Genomic DNA, 6146 nt, shown 5'->3' with positions numbered 1-6146 from the left:
TTGTTACATCCTGTCTATCATGTAGCTGACTCCTGCAGGATGTAATGAAGCCTTCATGTTAACTGAAGATCCTTCAGATCTGCATCAAACTGTAGCGCCACACAGGAAGAATAATAATAAAATAAATGAAAATGACCACAGTTTATGTTTTTCATCAGGTAGTGTTTCAGTTCTACGTCGATTGAGACTAAATGTAAAGACAGACTTTTTTTACCTTCAATGTAAAATATTTGTAATCCAGAAGAGTCAGAGAAAAATAATGTTGCTGCTGAAACATCTGAGATATGATTTAGTGTTTTACTACAACAGAAAAGGAAATGAAGTGAATCATATTTTTTGAAAAACTTTGTTCTTTTTGACGTTTATTTTCCGGACGTTTTTCCCCCCAATTTCTTGTCGTTTTTTTTCAGACGTAGTCTAGTTGTTGTTTTTTGGACATATTTTGATGCTCCTTTTCCTCTGCTGATCATCAGTTATTTTAAAGATAAAGAGGAACTTTTGTTGTTTTTGTTTCCAGGAAGTTAAAGATTAGACTTTGGCTTCACCTGCTGGACTCTTCACCAAACTGCAGCTCTTCTTCATCACTTTCTTCATCAGGTCTTTTTTGACGTTTTTGTTGCTTTTTAAAGTTATATCAGTCGCCTTTTCTATGTTTCTGTGGCTTTTTTCTCGTGTTTTAGTCGCTATTCTTCTCATTATTGACGCCTACACTACCCATAACGGACCTGGGGGGGACTCTGGGTTTCTCAGACTCTAGTCCTGCCTTCAGCAGCCGGGGATCCGGTTCCACTTCCTCCCTCGGTGTGTATGACAGTATCATACCAACCCGTTGATGATGCTGCGTTGCAGCGTGTAGTCTGCTACTGGGAGGACTGGGAGCTTTAACCAGACACTACGAGAGAGAATCTGAGTCTGAATCCATTATTACTGTCTGGACCTTTCAGGATTCTTACTGGGAATACTGGGACTTCACTAAAACAGGTTTTTAGAAGTTTCTGCTTCTCTCACTTCCCAGACTAAAAACAAACTTTACAAAATTTTAGCAAATATTCTAGTCAATTCTAACAGCAAGATGAATATGCTACTACTGAGCCGTTTTCAACAGTCGATTGGATGAGTTTCAGGTAAGTGTGATCTTCTTAGTGAATATTTGATACATGTAGAAAGGGTAAAGCTGCGTGTTTAGACCTCCGTCTCTCCTCTACTCTGCTGCTGCTGTACGGAGCTCAGAGTTGTTGCATGGCTGCAGGCTCCATGTTGAGAACTAGTTTTACAAACTGGCTTGCTGTGTCCGTCAGTGTTTCCGTGGTCGGACATACACCGATTACATTACTTGGTCGTTTAGTTTTTATAGAAACCAAACCCATCTGGTTCATGTTCTGATATCAGCGCTCACTAAGACACTGGCTGGGTTTACATTACAGTGACGGCTGGGGGAAATACCCGAGGTGAGGCTGGGCCATATTCAGTCAGTGTCAGTAACCATCTGGACACAAGGTAACACCAACCAGTGCTCTGTGAAATAGTCAGTCATTATTTAATGCTGATCTTAAAAGGTTTAGGCATTCTTACACACACAAAAACACAAGCAATGTATGCACAAACTTCCCATTCACATTTGAAATTGAATTCAAACAAAGACTTGTTTATCTACTCCAGTAGATAATTAATTTCTTTTTAATTGCATTGCTACGTACCAAAACGGGCCTGAAAACCAAATGCACAGGGGGGTCAGTTCTCAGATCATCTTTATTAGAGAAAAGAATCACTTCATCCCAGGTTTAAAGTGAATAAAATGGCCTCGCCAGCCTACTTACTGGAGTCCCACAGCTACACAGATCCTCTACAACTGGACAGTTTGGGCTTTATTATTTGTGCCCCCTTCAAAAAATGCTCCTGAGAAATTTAATGTTTGTTGTGTGTGTCTCCCCCCCCCCCCCCTAACTGTTATATCAAACGGACCATAATGGATTATTGCCTACTGCTGTTACTTGTTGATTTCCGGCCTGCTGTTTTTTTAGTTGAGTAGTTAACTCTGGTGTTGATGATGAAGAGCAGCAGGCTCGTCTTGTTAACTGTATCTCAAAACTTCACTTTAACATATTAAGAGGTTTAACTTGAGGAACCTTTGGAGAACTTTCTAACTAAATAAAGTTCATTTAAATCAGGGCTGCCCAATTTTTTTTGGCCCGCACTCTGGTCAGAATTTCATTCTGTCTCAACGTTCTATTAACTCAAAGACTGGCTGCAGTTCACTATCTGGCCACAGATCAACATTGGTTTAGATTGGGCAATAGAGGGGCGCTATTTAGCTTCTGTCAGCGCACATCTTTATGATGACAAGAGTGAAGAAGAGGGCTGAGGAGAAGCTACAGCTGGTAACTCACGGTCAGGGCATTTTCACACCGACAGCCTTTAGTTTGGTGTGTTCAGCAGTCTGAGCTGATGTCTCCTGTAGTCAGGTGTGTTCAGCAGTCTGAGCTGATGTCTCCTGTAGTCAGGTGTGTTCAGCAGTCTGAGCTGATGTCTCCTGTAGTCAGGTGTGTTCAGCAATCTGCGATGAAGCAGAGCAGCAAACTGTAGCAGCTTGCAGTGTTTCTATCATAGAAATAGACTGCGGTCAAGCTGCCGTCCGTCACTCGTATCTCCGTGTTCAAACCAGCTGCCGCTAAAGTTAGAGACAGGCGCCGGCAGAGCAGAGCGAAGTCTCGGTGAGCAGAGCAGACGTAACGTCTCTGGCGAAGCAATGTCTGATCATTTTAATGAAATGTGCTGGTTTGACCATGGAGATGCAAGAAATATGCATTAGTCCAGAACACAGGACCTTCTTTTTGTTTACTTTCTTGCTCCCGCCCCCAGACACATCCGACCAATAAGGAGTTGACGTTCTTGTGTGATTTGTAATGGCGCATTTTGGTACGCTTGGATTTTTCCAGGTGTGAAACCAAACCAAACTGACTGAGGGCAAATCGCTCCAAGTTTACTGTCACCAACTGATTCGGACCAAAGGTAACGAACTACAGGTGTGAAAACTCTCACCTCCATGACATTCTCACTCTGTCAGTAAGCTGGCTGGAACCTGATATTGAGGGACTTTTGGAAAGCAAAGACAGGATTCATGTCTCCCACTGATATTCCAACTGATAAACAGTTGTAATGTATGTCGAGGAGCATGTTCTGCCCTGAATTGTTGTAATGATTAATCAAATCTATTTGTATTAATAAATAGTGTTTATTTATTACTTCTGAATATGTATTTTGTTACTCCTTAATATGTGTTCAACTTTATGATTTATGATATGCAAAAATGCAAAACATTTCAATTTAAAGGCCCACGACTTGAACGTTTAGTTTTGGCCCGCGGCCCTCCAGCCCGATTCATTTTTGGCCCTTGAAGGGGAAGAATTTGGGCACCCCTGATTGAAATGGTCTTTGCTGACTGTTATGTTTGAATCTACTTTTTCTTTTCTTTGTAAAGACTCACATTCCCAGAGTGATTCAACTTATATTTCAAACGTTCACAGACTCTGGCGAGATGGGACGAGATAGACCTGTCCTGGCAGGTCTTTCTTCAACGATTGTGGGATATGCGGGCCTTTCTCCCTTATCATCTATGTAGCCTGCCAAAAATCTGCTTCAGTCATGCTTTAACTAAATCTACTGATAATATCTCTGATGTATAGAGTTTCTCAGAGGAACAGGGCCTGAATGAGTCATCAGATCTCTGACCCTTGACCTCCTGTCCTCTGCTACTGATGGATGTTGTTTCTGTTATTTCCTAATGTTCACTTCATAATGTTACAAAGAGTTCATATTGTAAATAAATCCCTATTTATATTAGAGAAGTTGTTATAACTCTTCTGTGTGTAAAACGTTTTACACAAACTTACTCAGAGAGAGTTAATCAACAACAAAGATAATATATGTTATTAGTGCTTCACAGGGTGCTGAAATCCTACCAGTACTAACAGTTTAAAGGAGGTGTTTCTTTGGATCAAGTGGCTTCTTCCCATGTTAACAGGGATCTGGTTTGACTTTGTGTAGTAAAAGTATAGAATGATTTATCGATCAGGTAAAGACTCTGTCTTCAAACTGAGAGAAATCCAATCAACAGTCCAAATGTCCTCCCAGTTCCTCAAAGACTCCTGACCGTCAGCTGAAATAGACTGTGAGGAGGTTTAAGATGAGAGGTAGTCTACTGGTCTGTACATTAAAACATAAAGAAAGGTTTCTATTAAACTTCATTAGATTAGTGGAGAGTCCAGAGTTTCCCATCATGCACTGTGGTTGGTGGAGAGAAACTGGAAACAGTAGCTGACTTCAGTTTAGATGACTCAGAGATTTGTTCTGATATTATGGAAATTTGAGCACATGGGACTGTTTCACTCCTGGCCACGAAATGGCGGGGAGGCAGAGTCATCCAACTCAACCTAAAGCCCGAGACACACTAACCAGATAATCGGCCGTCTGACAGTCTGGCGAGGTCAGTGACTCGAGTCTGGTCGGTGTGTTCCGTGCCGTCGTCCGTCCGAGGGGCCGTCGGCCTTCATTTTGGGCGATTTTACATGTCTAATCGGCAGGGGCGGGCACTGCCGGCAGTTGGACTTAAATGACCCATCTGATTGGTGGAGAGCTAACCCGGAAACGGGGAGCGGGATGAGCGTGACTAGAGTCTCTCAAAATCTGACGAAAATCTTTTAAACTGACCTTTGTCGATCTGAGATGAAGACAGATTCAGCAACTGCACGGCCTATTTCTCGCTTCAAATGTGTTCAGAAACACGTTTCGGTGAACTATTTTAGGACAATATGAGATCGTATTCTGAACGAGCCGCCATGACAGTCTGTCTTTGAATTTCCAGAGAAACCAGACCCACGTGACGCGTTCGTCCAATCAGCTGCCGGTTTTCATTTTTGGGCGACAATACAGATTAGCGCCGCCTGCTGTTATGGAGACGTGTTATTTCTCGTCGCTTTGATGTGTTCCGAGGCATTTTTTTGACCAACTTGGGGAGACTGATCAGCCCAACTGCCTTTTCTGCCGAGGGTCGGCTGTCTGGTCGGTGTGTCTGGGCCTTAACATTACACGCACAAGCCTTTATCCCCTCACCCAGCTGCTGCATGGTGTGTTTGGTGTTGGATGTGCTCATTAACTCTATCCCTACTGTCTGTTCTGATCAGAAGACAGATTCAGATGGACCTCTGTCCTCTGGACTGCTGGTTTGGATCTTAAATGACTGAAGACACACAAGGTAATGTGTGAATGTGTTGATGTTGGTGTTGTCATGATGTGAATCCTGTTGTACAGATTTAGTGTGTATCTCTCTCTCTCTCGCTCTTTCTCTCTGTCTCTCTCTTTCTCTCCTTTTTTTATTTATTTTTTTTACAAAAGTAGGCCTATAATACAATAAAAAGCCCCAGGATGGCACATGCAAATTATGAAGACAAGTATTTTCCAAGGCCCTTGCAGTTCTTACAGTTTTTGTAGAACTGTAACTTTGTCCAGTTTATTTTTCCCGAGGTGAATAGTACGGAAAAATAGTAGCCATCATCAGTCTACTTATTTGTTGCTGTGAAAATTTGATTTTCGGAGGAATCATAGCCCAATCAGTCTACTACATTGATGCCATCAACAGAAAGTTTAGGGACGCAATACTAATAATTTAGTTTGAAGTTCAGACTCTGAAGCAGACCTGTGCGTCTCTTAGTGTCACTCTCTCGCTGTAAAACAGAGATGAGCAGCGCTCCTTCCTGGTCTGTTCCGCTTCTGCTGTGGGCATGCTGCGGCAGATGTGTCGCCTTTTTCTTCCGTGTTTATGATTATTTATTTCTGTTTTCTACCTCTGACGTAGAGCAGCGTACAAGCACTTCCCTAAACTTTCTCTCATTCAGAGACCCGAGTCTCAAACAGGGCTCTGAGTCTGTCAGAAGGTCTGAGATCTACCGTGTCAGCAGAGCAACGATGCACAGCAGACTATGGTGTAGGTCGATTATTTTCTGAAATATAGTGATGTTATTCTTGTAATAGCCCATTATCTCTTAATATAACTTTTTATATATTATTTTCTCAAAATATCACAACTCCTCCAAATCTCAGAACACAGATGGGATGAGTTATATTTTAAATGTGCATGTTTTGAACATGTG

At 42.1% G+C, this 6146-nt stretch overlaps 1 long non-coding RNA gene across 1 annotated transcript; it reads left to right on the top strand.

Annotated features, from left to right (window-relative positions):
- Positions 1 to 110: 110 nt before the first annotated feature.
- Positions 111 to 5382, top strand: LOC144515098 (uncharacterized). Its single transcript, XR_013501706.1, has 2 exons — positions 111 to 1124; positions 5181 to 5382. It is a non-coding gene; the product is annotated as an uncharacterized LOC144515098 (long non-coding RNA).
- The last annotated feature ends 764 nt before the right edge of the window (positions 5383 to 6146 follow it).

Source organism: Sander vitreus, unplaced genomic scaffold, assembly GCF_031162955.1.
Source record: "Sander vitreus isolate 19-12246 unplaced genomic scaffold, sanVit1 ctg922_0, whole genome shotgun sequence".
In the NCBI taxonomy this organism is placed as follows: Eukaryota; Metazoa; Chordata; class Actinopteri; order Perciformes; family Percidae; genus Sander; species Sander vitreus.
Note: the sequence above shows the minus strand (reverse complement) of the source record. Positions and strands in the feature narration are given on the sequence as shown.